The sequence below is a fragment of the Phasianus colchicus genome, chromosome 3 (genome assembly GCF_987193195.1).
Source record: "Phasianus colchicus chromosome 3, bPhaCol1.hap1.1, whole genome shotgun sequence".
Lineage (NCBI taxonomy): Eukaryota > Metazoa > Chordata > Aves > Galliformes > Phasianidae > Phasianus > Phasianus colchicus.
Window position 1 is genome coordinate 17,074,744 of NC_143438.1, and position 22,435 is coordinate 17,097,178.

The 22,435-nt window shown below is 35.1% G+C and overlaps 1 long non-coding RNA gene across 1 annotated transcript; it reads right to left on the reverse strand.

The window, feature by feature from the left end:
• Nucleotides 1–1,175: 1,175 nt before the first annotated feature.
• LOC149918437 (uncharacterized) lies at nucleotides 1,176–22,060 on the reverse strand. Its single transcript, XR_016465447.1, has 3 exons — nucleotides 22,017–22,060; nucleotides 21,265–21,357; nucleotides 1,176–1,433 (listed from the first exon to the last, which is right to left on the reverse strand). It is a non-coding gene; the product is annotated as an uncharacterized LOC149918437 (long non-coding RNA).
• Nucleotides 22,061–22,435: the final 375 nt, after the last annotated feature.

A 22,435-nucleotide genomic window follows, 5' to 3' on the forward strand; every position in this document is an offset into this window, starting at 1 on the left:
TAGGAAATGAATCTGTATGCTTTTTAATCTTTTAGTCTTAAACAAGCATAATTGAAATCTTCTGTCTGGAATACAAACAGACCGTGTTTTACCTCAGTAAGCAGACATGATTACTGCTGCTCTGTTGAAGCGCTGTTGCTTAACTGTCTTGGGTTTTCAAATCAAATTATACATCCTCTCCCTCCACTGCACTGAAAGATGATAAAATAAACAAGGCAGTCACAAAACACACTCATTCTTTTCCCCATTGGTCTAGTAGAATCCAAAGGAGGATGAGGTTGAAAGAGAGAGTGGATAAATCCCCTCTGGACCCTTTGTATTAGATAAAGCAAGCTAACAGAGAGAGAAGTGATCACTTTACAGCAGAGATGAACTTCTCGCAAGAAGTTTGATAAATTGACATCATTCCAGGCAATTTGAGGTAATACAATCTTCATGTCTGAACACTGTAATTACAGGATATGTTTCCAGCATACAGAAACACTCTGTATCAATCACCATGAACAGTTTTAGCATCCATTTTTTGTTAGGTAAGGAGGAGGAGAAAAAGAGCAGAAGGGGGGGGGGGGGGGGGGGGAGCTTGGAAGCTAAACAGTAATTTAAGCATCCGTTAGCATTAAACAAACTAATATAGCTGGCAGAAACATCACCTCAATCTGAGGCAGCAACGAGGAGGAAGACCTGATGCAAGTGAGATGGGCTCAACATGGAGGCAGCAGTCTGATGCCAGGTAGTGTCTCATTTTTAAAGGAAGTATGGTGATAGGAAAAGAGCAGAAATAAATTCACGAGGTGTATGCACCCCAGTTTGAGTGCAGGTAGGTGTTTTCTACCACTTGTTCCAAAGAGAGAGGTAAGACCAAATCAGCTAGAAAAAACACCAAAAGCAACCAAGCTATTAGGCTTTTTTTCTCCCACCTTAAGGGAAATGTTTGCCCCACTGGATTAACTTCCAGCTGCATGTTTTCAAATAACTTATTCAGCTCCATATCGAGGGCATGAGGTTAATTTTTCAAGCTACATATAAGGCTGCAATAATTCATTTTTCATTTATAGTGACATTTATCAAAGTGGCAAGAACTGCCACTAAAACTTGTACTAATTGACTTTCCGTTATTTATAATGTCAGATAAGAGGCGAGGAACAAAAAACAAGCCACCATTTCATTTGGTCCACACAAAATGTATTTTGAGGAAGAACAGTTACTGGTATTGTTCTGAATATACATGAATAGGTTCTGAACCATGTTCAGAAATGTCTGGACTGAACTCCTGCATTCTTCACTTCCCAAAAAAGGACAGGTCAAGGGATCATGCTTCTCCCCATTCACAGCAGTCTGCTGCATTCAGATCTGCTTCTTCATCTGTGTGACTAAGAGGAGCAATTCAGTCCTTAGCTTGCTTTCAAATCCCAAGGAATCAAGGTACAGAGCTGCTGATCAGAACATTATAAAACTGAGATTTAATGCCAAGGTGGGATTTTTTTTTTCCTTTTTTTATTTTATTTTATTTTTTTCAGTAACTATGGAAGCTTTAGGCTTTGGACAATAATGTGAATGACATTATTGAATTTGGAGTGAGTAGCATCAGTCTTACCTCACAAAATAATATGTAACCAACTGCAAGCAACCAAAACAGATAAAACACAAAGATGCTCTTTTTTACTGTTATTTTTTTAACAAGCCTTACTGTTTCTCAAGGAAACAGACAAATCACTTTGACTTCTGCAGGCTCATAGTAAAAGGAAAGCAAGGATGTTTTCTATTGTATAGACAATATTCTTATAGTGGAAACAAAGCAAAAGAAACAACAAAAAAATCTCATCTTTTAGTCCAATCTTGAATGTATGATCTAAATAGAATTTCTTCATTTTGGTAATGCAATAATAGTAACTAAGAAATCCAAATCTGAGGGCAAGTCTTAGAGAAAGTGACGGGCTGCTACTATGCATAGGAGAATTTTGGCTATGTGATGGGAGATGAATTTCTTCGTTGAAAATTCCATCATGGTAGTAAAAAAAACATACGTATTCAAAGGGGAAAAAATGCAAAAGGAGACAAATAGAAGACTTAATTAAGGAAAAATGGCAATAGTTTCAAATTGCTATGAGCTACACGTTAATCTGCCGCTGGGGTTGTGCAGACAGACCATTTTTCAAGGCTTCACTATTTTGTTTGACTTTGCACAAATATTTAGAGACTTAGCTTCAAAATTTCTAGTAGAAATACCAAGAAGATTCATAAGAACCCCTCTTCAATAACTGAATATATAGTATAAAGTTCAGATTTATATATAAATTATGAAAATTTATAGCAGAAAGTGTGGCTGCAAAGAAACATTTTCTTTACATTTATCCACATCATGTGGACTGTATCTCTACCTTTATTCTGATAATTCAGAAAATTTCACATTAATAAAGCAAATCAATTTTAATGCAATCTCTGACCGTAAATGCTTTACGTATTCCTAGAACAACTCTAGAGATACTCTGTACTGATATTCGCCTTGATAAGGAAGTCTATTCCAGTAACTCTGATCTCTTCTAGTTTCTCAATTAGCATTTCAGGTCATTAGAAAGACTAACCTGTGTTTATTGCATTTTAAAGTGGTCAGAGAATGAATTGAAGATTAAGAGTAAAGACAAAGCTTTAGCATATACAGTGATAGGGAATGAACTGAATCGAACTAACTGAATTTAACAAAACACTTAGTAGCAGTGTTTGGGAGACGTTATACGCGTTGAAGACAGGAAAATCACAATTGAAGTAAACTATTTGACAGCTTCCATTAAGTATTATCATACAGATATATTTATACATACACATAATTATATGCTCATTTGCATCCATGTATGCTTGAATATATGCCAATTTTCCAACAGTTTTAAATAAAGAAATACATAATTCATGAATAATGTACATGTTGACAATATTAAAATTACAAATAATAACTTTTTAAAAGTTTTTAAAAGTTACAATTAAAAAAACTATTTGCCTTTTGTCACATAATTATATTAACTGGTGAACATAACTGCTGCAATTTCATCATAATTTTAAAACATAAAAACCTCTAACCTAACAGTAAAATTAATGATAAAAAACACTCATACTCAGATTTTTAAAGCTGTGCCAATTAATAGAGTGCTCAAATGTTTTAAGAATCTTTCTCCAGTATCACATGTATAAGGTGAGATAATGTTTGAAAGAATAGCTTCAAAATTATGCCAACGTACAATATAACAATGTAAACATTGTGTTATAAGTGAACCAGAAATGAAGTTTTGCTCTTGCTGGTTAGGCATCGCCCTTCTAATATTAAACTGCTTCTGATTTTTGCCTAATTTCGTAAGTCACAGCTCACTTTGTTGAGAAAATTCTTACGGAAAATTGTTACAATTTTCTGTTTTTTTCTAAATAAAGTAGTTCACTTTGAAATCCTTCTTTCATATCTCTTACAATTTTCAAGATTAACATAATTTAATTAACCTAAATATTACTTTCACCTCTGAAATGGCTGAGTAAACTTATGGCTAGTCTACAACATAAGTTGCAGTGATTAAACTGAAGTTTAAGTGAAAATTTTATTTATTGTTTAGAAACCCTAAAGATATTTTCTATGATATCAACAATATATCACTTCCTGGTATCTTCCTTATGTATACCTTCCTTTAAAAAAGGCTTATATTTCAAGGAAAATAAATTCGAGAAGAAAAACCTTTAAAGTAAAAAAAAAATATATATGATTTGTCAAACAATATCTACACCACTATAATACATAGCACCATTTTTTTAATTTGTGCATACATTATATATTTGTGTATACACATGCATACCCATGCATATATACACGTATGTACATACACATATGTATACTTGCATTTATATATTCATATATGTCAACATACATATAATGTTTGTATGTATGTACTTTTACACTATATTGTGTATGTATGTGTTTGTATATATATGCATATCCACCTTTCTGAAATACTTTTACCAAAATAGAAAAAGTTAATTCAAAGTACTGACAGGACTAGAAACTTCAAGTAATGATAACAAAAAATTAATTATACACATGGGGTCACTTAAGTAGAGTTGAGGTTTGGAAACTTTTAGTTGTCTACATTTAAAAAAACACAAAAGATGGCAGAAAAGAGTGTACAATAATAACAAGCATAAAAAGCTAAAGAGAATGACCTCCCTTTCCCTTGTAAAGCATTTTATTTTATGGAATAACCACAGACATTATATAAACCATTAAGACAAAAGTTATGCATAGGTTTAGAAGTAGATTCTTGCTATGGAAAAACAGCCCTATAATAGGTTATTATATTTAATAATACCATTGAAAGATTTACGTTCTTTCAGAAATAACGTATCTTCAGTTACATTGAGCTTATTTTAAAATATTTTAAAATTTTAAACAAAATTGTTAGTATAGTGCTTCCTAGCAAATTGACTGAGTATCATCATAATGGTTATAAAAGTTTAATGGAACCTATTTGTATTAATGAGAGCTACAGGACAAGAGAATTTTCCAGATTCATTCTGAGTTTGAAAGCAGGTACGAGAGAAGATCATCTAATATTCAGAAAACACATTGGATAACTGGATATAATTATATGGCACCGTTAGAATGGAAATTAACTTCAGCACCATTGTTTCTCAGCTCTAGTGTTTACCTAGAGGAATAACAACTAAATGTTATCAGGACAGCGGAGCTGTTATTCCTCTCCACTTCTCTAAAGACATGCCTATGTTATCACAGAGCATGGATCTCCTAGTAGAAATGTTAGGCTTTGTGATTTGCTTGCAATTTGCACTGTCCTAATGAGTAACTGAACCTGCCTCTCGTGTGATTACGGGATGACACAATCACATGAACAATCCATCATGCTGCAGGAACCCTCAAGATTTATCCAAGCATGGTTTGCTGCTGCATTGTGATCAAAAGATGAACATCCTGGAGCCCAATTAAGGCACATATAGCAATTAACTAGAAGTCTTTAGAAATGAAACTTCAACAATAAATCATCTAAAGTTCGAAAGAGCACTGACTGTAGCAGCTGTTATGACCTACAATCTTATTCAACCCTTTAGCATGAGTTTGCCAAGATGGCTATGGGATACATAAGATTCACTTCTTAGCTTTAATAAACGTAGTTAAGATGTAAGGGAACTAAGAACGGGACATTTTCACAATTACCAGCACGCACAGGAAAAGATGTGAAATTTCAGAGTCTGTTGAATTAAAAACAGTATATTTTGGATTTGAATTTTTTTTGTGCTTCACTTTTTACAGAAATATTTACAGATGTCATCTGTTTAAGAGGATTCAGTATTCATGAAGCTTTCAAGAAGCTAGAGCATGTGGATAGGATTTTCTAGGCCCCTGACTTCATATATCTGTGCACATGCATGCATGAGTGTATCTGTAAGAGGTGAGGTCAACCTGCCAAAGCAGGAACTCTTGTAATGATTCACAATTTCTAGAGATGTTGAAGTTACAGCTATTGAAAAGTTACCCATAAAGAAAAATGAATCTTTCCTTTTCTGTGACACCTAGCACTAAAACGTCATTCTTTTTCCCACCCACCTCCTTGCTAGACCATAGACAACATCACTTAACAATATAAACCTTCTCAGACAGTGAAAAGTTTGCATCTATTGCCCTCCCCTATGATTTCTAAATATTTAGCTTCAGGTAAATAAAAAAGAAAAATATAATAGTCACACATTTTTAACATTCCGAACTAGTAACAATATTTTTAGAGCCCTCCTTACATTCTCTTCTGCCAATTAGCATGAACTAGCATGCTAACTACTCAATATGCTTCCCCCACTGTTTATGTATTAGCAGGACTACACTCTATTCCCATTTACCTTTGTACTGAGGAAGAACTGAACCATCATAAGATAGACCAAATTGTTTTCAAGTTTTTCATAAATACTTACATGATTCACAGTGAGTTATTATTGTCAATCATTTTCAAACCTTTCAGTGATCACTTTCCATTCATGAGAAGTACATAAATAGAAGTTAAATTTACACTGAAACCTAAATAATTATTTTATTTACACAAATATCCATTATTTGAATGCTGAATCAAATGTTTTAATAATTTAATGAAATACTCAAAGTCCTGACAAAGAGCAGAGAATGGCAATTAGAAAAAAAAAAAGAAAGAAGTAATGCAGTGCAGACACTCCAGTTACATGTATACTTAAAGTCTGCCCAAGCAATTCTGTTATTCAGAAGGCATCACTGCATGGTAATTAATTTGGATTTCAGTGTCTGTGAAAGGAACATTTCTTCTCATAACAGCTCTGAACCCAGCAGGTCTATAGAACGTCAGTGGACCATGGTTTTTAGTCTGATTAAACTTTTAAACCCATACTGTGTGGGACTCACTAACGATAAGACTTGTAAAACATATACGCATGTAAAAAGAGGGCAGTGTGGTTTGTTTTGAAGCAAACCATCTTTCAGATGTAAAATGATTAAAGAACAATTTTATTTATAAAGATCATACTTAAAAAAAAAAAAATAATGTACATATTCGTCCTTAAATCAATTGCTAAAATGCCCAAAAATATATAATTATGTTGTTTGGACTGTTAAGCAATTATCGCCAGTTTCAAGGCTTTGCTACTATAACATGCCTAAGGCAAATACTCTGTGTTCATTAATATTGGAAAGAGCAAGTCATAAATCTATAAACTGAACATAAGCATCTTTCAAGCTGCCTGTAGTCTTGGGGCTTTTACTAGTAGAAACATATATTTCAATCTGAGTCTGCTGATTTTATTTGCCTTCCCCTGCTTTCATAGTTTGTACAGAATTCCTACATGCAATCATCTATGCACTCAGTACTTTCTGAATTCATAAAAACTAGAAAGAAATGGAGATGATGACAAGAACACTGTGTATCTGATACTGTACATCACTCTCAGTGATACAAGTACAGAAGAGACTTTTTTTTTGTTCTTCAAAAGAACACATGGTACAATTCACATTTTGACTGAATCAGGCAACAATTTACCAGGAGGTGAATAAATATTTCTATAAATTACAGAAATTTACGTCTTTGAAACAGATGCAATATTAGATAATTTTCTCCAATCAAATATGGAGTAATATGCAAATTAAGCAATACTAATGAAAAATTCTGGAGCATTAGTTTAGACAGCTGCACTAGACTTTTCCAGAGGAAGTGGTGACTACTTCTGAAGGAAATTACCTTGAGTACATACTTCCTCACAGACCTAGACTTTGAATTTTGTGGTATTTTGTACTGTCTTCCAAGCTGGATTTCATTTAAGGGTTGAAACGAAGAATTTCTTCTTTTATCCTTCCTGAAAAGCTGATATTCATTATAGACAGTTGATGGAAAATGGAGAAGGAAGGATATAAACGTTTTTTCTTAAGCATGTCCCCTAAAGAAAAAATGCAATGACACTAAGAACAGAGGGGTTCTCCCGAGGCTTTCTTCTGCTCCAAAGTAACTCTTTTCATTGGAAATTCAAATAGTAAGTCCATGTCCGATCATAGCCTGAATGTAGAGAAGTGGGTGCAGGAATTTTCTATGAATATAATGAATAAGGATGTAAATGCTCTAATTAAATAGAGCCAATTACAATGCAAACAGCTGTGTGCTGTCATCCATGTGAACTTCAGGGGACCTAAGGACTGCTTCACATTACAAAGTTGTTCAGTATGCTATTCACAAGGTACTTTGTTCCATCTATTTTCAAGGGAAATAATTCATACATGAAAAACAGCTATGCCTGAAAGACTCATCTCTGGCAAGCACCTAGAGATTTATGAGAATCTTAGTGATAAATTTCTAGTTGTACATGTTGCTCCAAAAGTAATGCCTCCTATTTGTTTCCATGGAAACCATACTGGATACAAAGAACACAATAACATTTTGATAGAGCAAATTCTCAGTTACAGAATACTACTTTTTAACACTCATCATCACCACCTATGCATTTTCACCAGTAACACATAAAAGCCTGCATGCTGCATTCGTAAAAATCTGTACAGCCATCTGAAGCATGGCTTATATTTCATGTTGCTATTGCTAGTGCTGGAACACCACCCATTACCTCACCATGCTCACATCTACTATGTGAACCAAATAAATGTTCAGCAAGCATAAATGACTGTCAATGAATGCATTTTTTTTCTGCATGGAAGAATTCAATGACAAATCTTTGTTTCATATACACTTTCATGTCAGATGCCATTCTGCCAGACTGCCCCTCTGCTGCCATCTTTCACATGGTGACAAAACATGACTGAATACTGGTGGGAAGGTTCAACTTCAACTGCCATACCAACATCTTTCTCTGACATTATGGGCCAGCATAATCAAATAGGAGGCATGACTTTAGAATCAACCCTCATACATTTAGGACTACACATATGAAAACCCTCCTAAAACTAGGACACAATCAAGAATTTAACTTAATCAATGACTGGAGCTAAGCTTGCTGTGCCCTGTGCCACGCACTTTCTACAAGGCAACATACTGTCTTGAGGAATTTACAGATTGAATGGTTTCTAGAGCCAGCAATCCAGTGTACAGTTTGAAGTAACTATACCTAACTTACTGAGAGCATTAACAGATTTATCAACTATACTATTTATGAATACTATAACTTGACTGAATTAGATTGTATTTCAGATACAAAGCAAGAATAAACTGAAAATAAAACTGAAAGAACTGTAGCCACATTAACAGCAGATTGTAGTTCCTTGTGAAATGTAAATTCTGCTCTGTCAAATATAGTTTCAGCTGCTTCTCTAGTCAGCACATGAATAAATACATTAAGCCACAAATACACACTTGCTATATATTTCACCCGACATGCAAATGTGAAAAAAAAACCAGACTAGAAGAATTTCCTTAATTCCACCTCCATCATTTACTGAACTACTTCAAGTGAAAAGCGTAAATTTAATTTCACTTTATAAATGTTATGTCAGTATTTTTAAATTGCCACACTCTTATTCTCATGAATTTCTTACACATCCATCATTCTCACTGTATCAAACAAGTATTTGCAGTGTAACTCAAGGACTTAGTTATCCTATGGTGAACACAAAGAAAAGCTCAAAATAAAAATTCAGAGAAAAACCCTGGTTTTATAAAACCAATTTTTACCAATAGTGGTACTTCAGATCAAAGTATATTAAAAAGAAGAAAAAACTAACACACAGTTGTTACATGGTCTAACCAAATTTTACTTAAGAAAATTTGGATTTGGATTCCTTCTAAAGGAATGTGGTAATTCTCTGGGACAAATTACTGGTAAAGACAGAAATTAGAAAGCAATAGAGAATCTGTAAATTCTCAAAGTAAAAAAAAATATATATATATTCCATAACATAGTCAATCATTTTGAAGTCTGACTTTGGTCTTGCTAGAACAGGATGAATTCGTACAAGTTGCATTAGGTCAAATCGCTAACCCTGCAACATCCTACCTAAACACCACAGCATCTCTTTTAGAACTGCTTTTCAGAAAATATAGCAGAGGTTTAGCTTTCTATTTAAATATGAAAGAACATCATCTGCTAGTAGAACAAGCATTGAAAACAAAACTATAATAGTAAAAATCCATGTAATATATTTAAAACACTGTTTTTCATCATCAATACTTGATGTTTAGTCAAAAATTTCTTGTCCAATGCTAGTTCATTTTCTCTTTTGTTACTAGTTAAATAGTTCAAAACACCATTTCTTTACTAAATGAAAATTTATGGAATTTACAGTGAATTAGTGTAAGAGTTACATTGCAAATCAACACAAAAATCTGTGAAAGCTTATGCTGGCAAAAATATCTGCTCATTCAGCTTCTTCATTTATCTGCTGTTAACCATCCTGACAGTCTTTCTTACATTCTTTCAACACAATCCACTTATTCTCTAAGCTTTCAGGAATCCACACACGTACTGCTCCCCACACACGTGAATCACTGACAGAGGAAATTGTTTCTCACCATTCTTAAAACAGAAAACAAACAAAGCGAATTCTAAATATCATATCTAATGGTAATCATCTGCTTGTCCTTCCATGCACAGCTGTTATCAAAGCCAGGATTTGAATAGCAACATTCATCAAAATAATCAGATTCTCTCCTCTGTAATTTCTTTGCAATTCCTGATACAGCATCCAAGTGTTACATTTGTATATCCAGGGGAAAACTTGGGGCAGCACAAGGGTTCAAAGTAGAGTAAGAGATATTTATTTACTCTAGTAATCATCTGCTCTAAGAAACTATCAAAGCTCAAGAGATAATACAAAATTCATAACACTCTGATGCAAAATACAAGGGCAAAGGAAACATAAGGAAAAGCAGAAGCACATATGCACTGAGAAGTTTAAACTGAGAAGTAATAGTACATTCCACAAGGCAGTATACATTGCCACAGCTTTAATATCAACATAGAGTATGTATCTGAGAAAGGGGTGGGGTGGGTGGGCAGTACAAGAAATTAAACTAATAGGTGTGACATTAAAGAGCTAGTTTAAGAAAGCTCAAAGAGAAAGCTAGGTAATTTCAATGGAATTTGAAAAAGAAGTCTTCAGAAATATGAAATGACTGAATATATTCAATAGATAAGGACAATTAATTAGTGGAAGTTTTCAAAGGATTTGCTATTGCTGCATCTGTCAGATGTGGAGGGGTCACAAGAGGGAGAAAGTAAATTTCTGAGAACATGCTAGGATGAAGATGACTGGGGTTTTCTGGCTTGAAAAGAAAATATGTAGAAACAAAAAAGATAAAGTGACTAAAACACAATGCAATGAAACTGAAACAAAAGAATAATAAAATAGTGGGGGGAATGCCTGCTTTCAAAAAGAAACCCATTGCTCATTAAAAAGATAAATATAATTTCTTGCTGAAGAGTTGCTTTCTCAAATAAAGAAGTTTAAGTTTCCTTGAGAATGGAATTAAAAACTAGAAACATCTGTTACTGTAATTACTGCTTATTACCTGTATAACGATAGTGCCTGAGGCCCCAATTAAAGTCTGCTCATCATTATGCCAAATAGTTATAAATATGTGATAATCTCACTTCAAAGACTTCATGGAAGGAAGTAGATAAACAGGGGAAGAATTGTAAATTCTGTTTTATGCTTAGGGATTGAAAGGACGGAGGTTAAATGTCTGCTCCAGTCTGAAAAGTTGGACATAGGTGTCTAAATTTCTGAGGTGCTTCAGCACATTCTACCTGGAACTGCAGATGAGAAAACAACCATGTGAGGTGAAGATAGATCACCAATTCATTTCCCAACCATTGGGATTGCACTGGGTGGATTTCTTGTTTCACTTCTGAGAGAGAGATTATACAGGATTTCCTTGATGACCATGAGCTTGTTCTGAGTAGAGGGAAGTCATATTTCAAACATCTTTGAATATGAGAGAGTAGGGTCAAAATTAGGATGTTGTTTTTGTGTTTTACAAGCATTCCAGGAGCATAAGAGTGCTTCACGACTTTGAGAGAAACTCCAGAATTAGTGGAAATTTCTTGTTTATGAATGAAATTAATCTTTTATCATCACCTATCATGGCAGATCATTCTGCAGTATAACAAATAATGCAGAAGAGCTTCAGAGAGCAAACAGAAATTACCCAGAAATACTTCTTAGGGACAGCTGTTGAAACATTTTTTCAGCAGTGTCTCATTACTTCCAAGAAAAGAAAATTTCTCTAGAAATAGGAAAAAAATAATTTCAGAGAAAAAGAAAAATCATATTTTTTAAGCAACTTATATTGGAGATACCCAAGCATTGTTAAAATATCTCTTCATGAGAAACAACATGGATCCAAATGAAGCCTAGATCTCCTTTAAATGAAAACTGAGCTTCTAACACATGGATTGGTGAAGTTAATTAGATATTTACTAAGATTTTCTATGTACTATACCTACTACTTTGATCAGAGGCAGTTAGATTCTGTGTATATATATACACACACTTATTCATTCCTATATAAGTCTTTGCTGCTCTTTTATCAAGACATCTAAATTCTCAGATCCTCAAAGGGAACTGTACATAATGAGGATAGGTCAAAATACTTTTCTTCCTGCTCTTTCCAGTCCTGTGAATGATGTTCTTGAGCCAAGATAGATGCCTTAGTACAATGTAAAATGTCCAGAGATGGATGTCCATAACGATATCCTAAGTAGGAAAATCCACAAGATAGAAAGCAAAAACATCATAGAGATGATTGGTGACACTGCCTCCTGCTTTTAAGTGCCCAACTGCAACCTACATAATGTGCTTATGTGAAAGTGGGATTCACAGTCTAGAATCCCATCTGCACTTGAAACTGGAAAATTGGTTCATTCTCACTGAAAGCCTGTCTGTCAAATGAGGAGGAGGAAAAGGAATGTTAAAATAGACCAGAGATTACAACAGTTTCTAAGGAAACCAAACCTCCTCTTTCAAAATAAGCTGAAATTCAAATTTCTCACCTCCTCAGGGACTGCCCCTCAGTTACATACCTCCATTACTTACCTACAGCTAAGGCTAAGCCTAGTGCTAAGACAGGTGTCAAAGAGAGCAAATATCAAGCAGAATCTGTATGCTGTATTAACTGTCCAGGTGCATACTCTCTAATCCCATTATAAATCCTTTGAGGCTGTAATCCTATTCATTGAGGTAATCATTGTAACACTAGCAGAAACAGTTTTGTTGTTTTTTTTTTCCCCATCACCAGCAGGCCTGATAAACCACCACTCTATAAAAAGAAGAGTCCTCAGACGGCACCAGTGTTTTAGCCATATGTTGATCAGGTAGGTCTTCTTATTGCTCTCAGTATCTTTTGCTGATACTAACAGGATGGAGGAAGACACCACCTGACATCCTGCTCCAATGCCCTGAAGTCTCTCTTGATAACCCTTAGGCTTCTCCCCACAACTTCATTGTTGAGGGACCAAAGTACCAGGAGCAGGCATGGGTCAGACAGCCACACCAGACAAGGGAGTTTCCTACTAATGTCAGTGACTGGAGCCCCAGGTGTGTAGCAGAATTCCCTTTGAGTAGGGTCCATTAGGCAGATCAGCTCTCATCAGAAGGGAGCCTCCTCTGACAGTCACCCTTCTTTTGTCCTTGACAGAAGCTGCCTTGAGGTGTGGAGATGATTACTTTACAATACACAGCCCTCTGAATGGACTTTCAATTTCTTCATTTACCTGTCTGTTGTGTCCCAGGGCCTACTGTGCAAGAGCACCTTGCAATAAAGCAAAGTATGTGAGCAATACAGAATATAAAAAAATAGAAGTATCCTAAAAAAATTATTATAACTAATAGACTTGTCTGTGTAGATGGTAAAAGTTAATGACACTTGAAAGGATCTGACAATGTATTGATAAATGCTGGCCCCCAAAAACAAGTGCCAACTCATTTCCATGGAAAACAACTACACAATGAACAAAATGTTTCCACTTTGAGCAGTGGATTTCCAGTCACTGAAGGTAAGAGCTGAGGACTGGAACATGAGGATGGCACTTGGTCTCCATGCTCTCACTTAGTGCAGTGGTTTCACATACTGTAATCCTGTGCAGAAAGTACCAGGTTTGCTTCCAATCTTGGAGTGTTTGTGTGTTAAGCAGACAACCCAATAACTGAAACAGAATTTAGGGTGAGACAATGAATGTAGAATACCACAACGCTGCTCATGTGTAAATAGTCACAATTCTGTAACAGTTACTGGATATAGACAGATCTACTGAATGTCACTGGGGTTTTCCTTATTTTGTCTCTTTTATTTTCTATCCCACATCAGCCCCAAGAAAATTGAATTCTTCCCTCTGCAGTTTTCTTACATTCCTTGGAAACAGACTACTCAGAAAGTTGGTCTAGCTTTATGCACATCTTTAGTGACTGCATTCTTAAATGCAAAACAAATAAGGACTGTAAATAGCAACTGTCTGTCATTAAGCAACAAGATGCACATAAAGCAAAGTCAAGTCCAATACGAAGAGCACCTACTAGGAAGGAAATATGTTTCTAGAAGGAGAGAAGCCTTCTAGTCTCCTATAATTTCGTGGAAGACCTGGCCTAGAATATGTTGAAATATTACCAACTACCTTATGGAAAAAGACACAAATCAGGCCTTCAGTAACTACACCAGGCAAAACATGGCTAGAAAATCCCAATTAATAATCACATAACTGTGTTACATTTTGTTTTTACAGATAATTTGCCATCATTATTGCAGCATTTATTAATTCTTGAATGTTGGTTATTGAGTTAATCCTTATCACAGTAACTTGACATTTGAAGTGTCCTAACAACAGTTACACCAGTACCTTGTAAGTAGCTTACATGTGCACAATTCTCCATAGTGAAAAGGAGAATACAATTCAAAAATAATTACTATTGCAGTTACTAAAAGCACAGAAAAGGAATAAAAGAAGGTTTCAAAAGAAATGGAGAGTGGATTGAATAATATCCCTAAATGTAAGCAAAGATTGTATTCCACTCTAAGTACATGATGTTCGCTCTTTTTATTTTTTTCCAAACATTCTACTTGCTTAATACATGAGCAAACCTTACTCTATACTCATATGAGTAAGTCTCTTAGCTGCTGTGGGTGTCTGAGTTACTGAAAATATTTAGTTTGGCCTTTTTTAACCTTAAAAAGCTTAAACATGATAGCATATACTTCTAACAGAAGCAAGGAAACGTAAAAACTTTGAGTGCATTTGCCCCTATACAGGAAAGAACAAGATAGCTCTATCTCCACTTTCAGTATAGTGGGCATAAGGAACATTCAGACAGTTTCAGATGGTGACCTGGAAGTGTGGCTTTGGATAGGACTACAGCTATTTGCATCTAACAGAACATATGTACCCTTGAGGACACAAAGAGCCTCCCTCATCAGCCTGATGTGAAAGGCTAATTTCTAGTTTGACTGGGAATAAAAGATAACCTAATTGTTATATAGTCTTGTTTACATCAAGAAACTAGTATCTAATGTAATATTTCTTATAAAGTTCACTGCAAACAGGCAGATCTCTCCATTCTCACTTACTTTACATGCCCTAAATGTTTAAATCATATCAATAGAGAAGAAATCATTAAGCCAGAATAGAGATCTTACATTTACATATGTATTACATAAGAATCTTGCAAAGATGATAATGCGCTAAAATGCAGAATGTGGAGGTTATTCAGTTACAGGATATTTTGAAGTTTTTTTCCCTCATCTTCATTAGTTTCACTTCATTTACAAATTAACATCATTTTCATTAAATGTTTAGATTTTTTTTCCTTTTTTTGAGCTTAAATAATGTTACCAAAGAACAAATGAGATAGAAAAGAGTCCACTAAAAGATCAAAATACAACAGCAAATCTTACACTGAATCAGCAACTTTAAATTTGTGTTTTCTAAATGATACTGTAACTGATGGAGCTTCTAAGATCATAACAACCAAAAACTCTATCAGTTTAAAAATGTTATATTTATCTCTACACTGTGAAAAGACACTAAATAAATTTGAGAAAGACATTTTATAAAAAAAGTTAAAAAATATATAATCAATAGGAAAAACAAACAGCTAAAGACAAAGCATTAAACAAAAGTTTGACATTTATTTTTGAAGGAAGAAACTCAAAAATTATTTTTCCCCATGACATGTTATAGCTTTTCCTTGCAAAGAGGAGTGTCCAAAGGCTGTATTCTCTCATGCATTTGGAAAAAAAAAGACCAAAAACCCAAAAAAATCCAGTCAGAATACACACCAGACCTCACATGCTGTTTCTACAGCACACAGATTCACCTTCTCCAACATTTTTCCTACCCCAGTGTTTGATAGATAAGGGGGTCCTGTAAAATTTATGGCTTAGTCTGCCTCTGAAAGCTGTTGCTGTGCTACCTTACAGATTTATGTCCTGAAAGATCTGCATAGCAGCCTCCCATCCCACACTGAGAGAACAAAGTCCACTAAGTTTTCCACAGCTTCTCTGACCTTCTCTGTCCATTCTTTCTGTGCAAACAATTCATCTTCTCCCATGCAGTTTGCAAGCAGAACTCTATTGAGCCAGTTGACTGGTGTCAGGGATTTCCCTTGCTAGCTACCCCTTTGCTCTTTCCTCTGTGCTGTCACAGCAGAGAAATGATTGTGTGGCAGGCTAAAGATGATATTTTGTTATGAAGGATACAAATTGGGCAGAAAAGTAAAAAAGAAATAACAGTGTGCTTGTGTGTATGTTTTGAGGAGGGAAAAAACCTTGACTGTTCAAAAGGACAATATAAGCTACTATTCTGATGCTGTGCATGTTAAAGTTCAGCTATATATAAAAATATAACATGCCAGCAGATTACAGTCTTTGAAGTAATTTTATATTTTTGTGAGTCCTGAGGGGCTCGAATAGGAGTATAAAACTATTTAATATAAAATTAGATAGCTCTGTTTGCATGTATTAAAGCTGTTAGTGAAATATCCTGCATGTGGTAAGAATGGAAATTCTTCAGAAGAGATGTATTTGTTATCTCTAATATAAAAGCTGAGACCAAATCAGCTTAAAGAGTAATAGACTGAAAGGGTCATGCCACTATATTATGGCTATCTTTTAACAAACTAGAAAGATGAAATGTGTTCTAAGGCATATATGCTCACTTTTTTGCAAATATGACAAATTCTGGATTTTTATCCTTTTTAATGGAAAGTAACATAGGCTAAGTATGTTTGGACACCTTCATAAAGCTCAGGTGATTATAAATCCTCTCTTATCTACTACAAAGATAATGAGCATTAAAAGGACAAAAGAACAAGTATAGATTAGATAAATATGCCGCAGAGCTTAGCTTCCTTTCTATACTGGAAAACTGGAGTCCACTGGCTTTCCTACACTTTGTTACCCATGAGTAAAATACTAGGATATTTGTTTAATGTGGTTGATCCAGTAGAGGAGCTTTCTCTACAAATTTTTCATATTCATTTAGCCAAATGACCAATGATAGAGCCCGAATTCTGATCCCCCCCCTTCCCCCCACACACACTCTTAAAGGACTGCTAGAACATAACAGTTCAGAAGAAGGGTATATAAGTTAAATAACATAATTTAGTGGACACAGAACTCACAAGAATTCCATATTCTAGAAAATGTATTTAATCCCATCTAAATCTGCACTGCTTCTTTCTTCAGCTGTGCATGTTTCTAGTCAATACGAAAATTTTCAAGTAGCAAGAGAAGCCAGAAGATGTGCATTCTATTAAAAATAAAACCAATCAAACCAGAATTTCTGTTCCCTAAAAATACAAACCATACAAGATGGTTAACATAAAAAAATAAAACCACCAAGAACAGCAATACATAACCTGTAAGTGTTTCGGATTACCAATGGTTTAAGCTTCAAAAAAAAAAACAAAAAAATCTTAAAATCCTTCCAAAGCTAGATCCTTTCTATAACATAACAGTGATTTCTAGAATTAAAACTACAATACAATTTTAAAGTTCTGAAGTTTTAGCGTATTTAATATGAAAACCCTTCTATAATGCTGCCCATATCTTCTGATGTCTTTTTCTAAAGTTAAAATTAGTATGTATAAGCATACTACTGATATCTATCTTGGTATGCACATACATGCCATCTTAATTTAATATAAATACTATAAAAATATTAGGCACCAAGTTTTACTGGTTCATAGCAGTGAGAGCCCAGCAGTGACACTTCAGGTGTGCACTGTCTGTGATTGCAATCACTCCATGTTCCAACGCTGCATTGCAGTTCATCTCTTCAAGGCCTAGAATGACAAGTGTGGGTGGCTGGAAGTGCAGCAGCTGAGGGGGGGTCAGGTTGGCAGAGCTGCAGTCAACAGCAAGGGGCCAAAGAACGGTGTTGTACAGTAAAAGAACAGCTGCATACAGACACAGGAACCCACTTCAGTAAGCATCAGAAGAATGAAGCATCACCATAGCAAGGTCCCACATGGTATGTGACAAGAACTAGCTGTCAACACTTGCGAAGTTCACAAACCACACGCCTAAAATGACTAAGGAATGATTCACTATACATTAAGTTCTCCTTCTGATGCATAAGGCTGGAAAAAGAAAACAACAAAAAAATGAACACCCGTGTGAGTTCAATATCTTAATCATTGACATTTTCAGGAGTTTGTAAAGCAATGCCAAATACGATGCTTCCCCCTTCCCCCCCATGTAATTTACATGGAGATTTATATTATCAGGGCTATTCTTTTGACCTTATGTTCAAATTAGACTTGGTCTAGAAAAACATCTTGTCAGAAAAGGGCATCAGAGAAATGAAAACTCTGACCAAGTGTATGAACACAGAGAATGTGGCTGGAAACTAAGGGAAAATCCTAGGAGAAATACTTCAAAAATGTTTTTAACATGAGAAGAAATGCAACTAAAATAAAAGGACAGACAATACTAAGTGCTAATTCCCTGTTTATAAGCAGCTGCATAGTTAAACTTTGCTTTCAATAGAACTACATTGAAGTGTCCTCCACTCCATTTCTGCCTGCATGTCAGTGTGACGCCCAAGCAGCATTCCCAGCACAGGCTTGTAGGTCAGCCTTTAAACACTGTCTCTGTACCAGTTACATTGAAGACAGACACATGCATACAAACATACATACTACTTAAGACATTTTGTAGATTTGCCTGTAACCTGCTCCATCTCCATGATCTGGCTTGCAGTAGTCACACAAATGACTGCTTTGGGGAAAAACTGTGGGATGGTGAACTCTGACAGCTACAGCAATGAGTAGTCCCAAGTCAGGGGAGGGAGCAAAGTATTTTTCTTATCTAGATTTCTCTTTGGAAAAAATATATATATAATGCATAACTCAATTTTGAGAATATATGCTTGTTATCACTTAACACTTTAAATTAGGTATACTAATGGGAAAGCCTACCCCATATATTGGTCACTGAATTTTGGCATCGGAGGCTTGAAGAGAGGATCAATTCTGAAATATCTTTATTAAAGTCTGTATTACAAATAAATGCATGTTCAATCATTTGAAATGAAGTTTCAACCCCTGCACAGTTAACCTTTGAAGGAAAGACCAGATCGATGTTCAGACCATTTTACTTCTCTGCTGTAAGCCAAGGAAGATTCCCTGTGGAAAGTATCACATACACAGCACAGAGGGCTCTGGAAATCCTTCTGCAGCATAGGTATCATGGTTGCTGCTCTGTCAGATAATTCTAAAAAGGTACGTAAGTCCCCAAATCAGCATAAAGAATGTGCTACAGTTTAGGCTTGCACTTAAGACCATCATTGTTTTCATTAATTGTTTTAAAGCTGCAGACCTCAAAACACTGAAGTTAAAAGGAAACCAGATTATATTAATTTTGATACATTTGAATCATTTCAACATAAAATGGGATATAAAGGCAATAAGAGGACAGTAAACTTTGTTTAAAGTAGCACTATCAACTAGATCTTCAACCATATTTATTTATATACCAGACTGATCCTTATCACCAGCTCCAGCTGCTTTGACTTGTCTGTCAATCACAGGCAGACAGCATGACTCAGCTCATTCCACACACCAGATATAAGCATCCTAGCACTAGCTGTGACCCGGATCTATAGCCATATCAAGAACTGTGGACTAGAAGGAATAGAACCCAAACAGAAATACAAGCTCACATATGACTAAAACAGAAATTCCCAATCTCTTTGGATAGATTATATATCCTCTGAAGTTTTTCAGCAACCTCAAATATAAACATTATATTAAACAATGCTAGACATAATGCCATATAATCAAGACTGAAACACTTTCAGTAACATTTTATAAAGAAATACACAAATTTTTTCTTCAAGTTTTTGTTTTGCCACATATACATTACTTTTAGAGTTTAATCTATTAAAGAACCATAAATGAACAACCAGTATCTTGGAGTATTTTAAATTGATCAAGCATTTTTATCCTTATATGTGCTGCCATGAGCCTTTTATATGACTTACTGAGGCAATCCTTCTAGAAAGAAGATACTCAACAAGTGAATATAATTATGTTACTTTCCTGAAAAGAACTTGTCTTATGCTAACATTTACACAAAGAACATCTGTTAAGTCACCTTCCTCAATTACAACAAAAATTACTTAAGATGTACAATTCATTTGAAAACCAGAAACAAAGCCTAGTTACCAGTTATGTGCTAGCATTTCCATCTCTTAAGACCAAGCAAGAAAGAAGTATAAAATAACATAAGAAAGAAGTGCTAAAGTGCTCTTTACTGATAGGAAATCCTCAACATAAACAGTTTTCTTCTTAAGGTGAAGCAGTGATTCTTAGCTGTTTCCCAACATTCTCATATCCTATATTTTTGATCTTTAAGCATTAGAAGAGAGTGGGTGTTTTTTTTCCCCCCCACATAACTGTATAGACTGCCTTTCATGATGTGCGCCATTTTAAAACATAAAAGTAACCTTATAGCTTTTCCTGTTTATTTTCATTTAAAATATGACATCAGAGTTTTGAGCATAGGCTCAGCTGGTTAACGAATTATGAATGCATAATAAATAAACATAGTTTTATGTTATATGTTTTTAGGTACTCAGGTGAAATATTTCCTTCTCAAACACAAATACATTTGTTAAGCAGTCAGTGTGTAAGTACAACTGCATCTAATTTTTCTTATTTTCTTTGTGGCTATCTCTAATTACAAAGAAAAATGTAAATCACTTATTTTAAATCTCTTTCCACTCTGTCTTCATCTTCAGAACTATATCTAGAGCACCTGTCTTTCACAGTAAATGAAAATAAGCCACTCACTGTCACATATCCATCTCTTTAAAATTCTAAAAGGTTATTGTATATTCAGTGAAATACCGCTTTCTTCTCAGGAATCACACCCATTTAAGGTTAATAAAATCCTTCCTGAAGGCAAACTAGATGTTTCAAATAAATACTAAAACCTTTTCTTTATAAGCATGTCATTGCCTCAGATTTTTCCTGTCAGTTTCTCATCCTCTCTCTTCTTTTCCAATTCAAGCTACATTGATTTACCTTCACAAATGTATTAACACTGGAGATACACAACAGCAGTTCTTTCCTTGATAACCACTATTTTCTCTTAAAACAGATGCTAGGGCAGGGATGTTCTACCCCTTACTAGCAGACCACACATGACCCAGCACAACTCACAATGCAGCCTGCACCCTGCTGCCATGTCATCAGAGCAGCAGCTAAGGCCTGCCAAGTAGCCTGGCCCAGCTGCTCAGCTCCACTGAGCACCAGTGAACTGTTAAACTCACCTGGGCTGAAACCAGGGTATGAGACAAAGTGCAATACTGACTCAAGTTATGGCAAATATTTCACTTATTTTGATACTCTGGATAAGCATAGTCCTGTGAACAGAAAAAAATATGCAGTTGAGCTTTCTGTTTTGATAATCAATTTTGAGAAGATGCTTCAAGTCTACCAATAATTTTTGTTGTTGTTGTTGTTTATTTACAACTCCATTTTCAGTTGACATAAATACACTACTCGTGAATTTTCAGATAGAAATTACACAGCTGCAATTAAAAGTTTGATCATGACTCTTAACCTATCTTCTATAAGTCCTCTTACTAGAGAGAAATATTCCTCAATTCACAGTCACACCTTGTTTGTGTTACACCTTTTCGTAATATGCATATTTGTAAACAACTATTTTGAAGATGAAGTATAGATAGTAAAACTGCATAAAAAATATCTGCTGAACATCTTGAGAAGTAAGAATTGCAAATACTGCCATCAAACCAGCCTGATGCATTAGTTTCACAAAAGCAAGGACAAACACCCTACTAGTTTTATGGTTTTTTCTTGCTCTCTTTATATATGTTTTAATATAAAGCATTAAAATAAACTTTGTTATTTTCTATACATTAACTATAAATCTTATGATGGCAGCTCTGAAAGCATGCTCCCTATTTGGAGGGCAAAAGAAGGCAATAACAGTACTTGCAAGTGGGATACAAACCCTACAGAAAAGTAGCAGGTAAAAAAAGAAGGTAAATTAGCTCACCCCTTCCAAATAGTGAGTGACAGCTCAAGAGGAGCGCAATTGCCATCCGGACAGAAGTGAGGCACCCTTAGCTGCTAACCCTTAAATGATGGTGAGGAGGAGTGGAACCAGGATCCACCCCTTTCAATCACTCAGGTGCATTGCTTTCACATGAGTTCCCTGTGTTAGCCACCCATTCTTACCTGGTGATCAGCCAGCTTCAGGCTGTGACCTGGCAATTCCACTGCACCATGTAAAGTACAGTTAGCAAACTAAGCAATTATGCAATGTTATAAGAATGCCATCTTGATGCAATTATGAAATTTGACTAGCCATAACACTGCATCCTTTGAATATAGAACAAACCTCAGGTCACCAAGTCCTTAAGCACATATTTAGATGTCTTCCTATTTCTTGCCAGTTAAGTGTACAATGAAGTA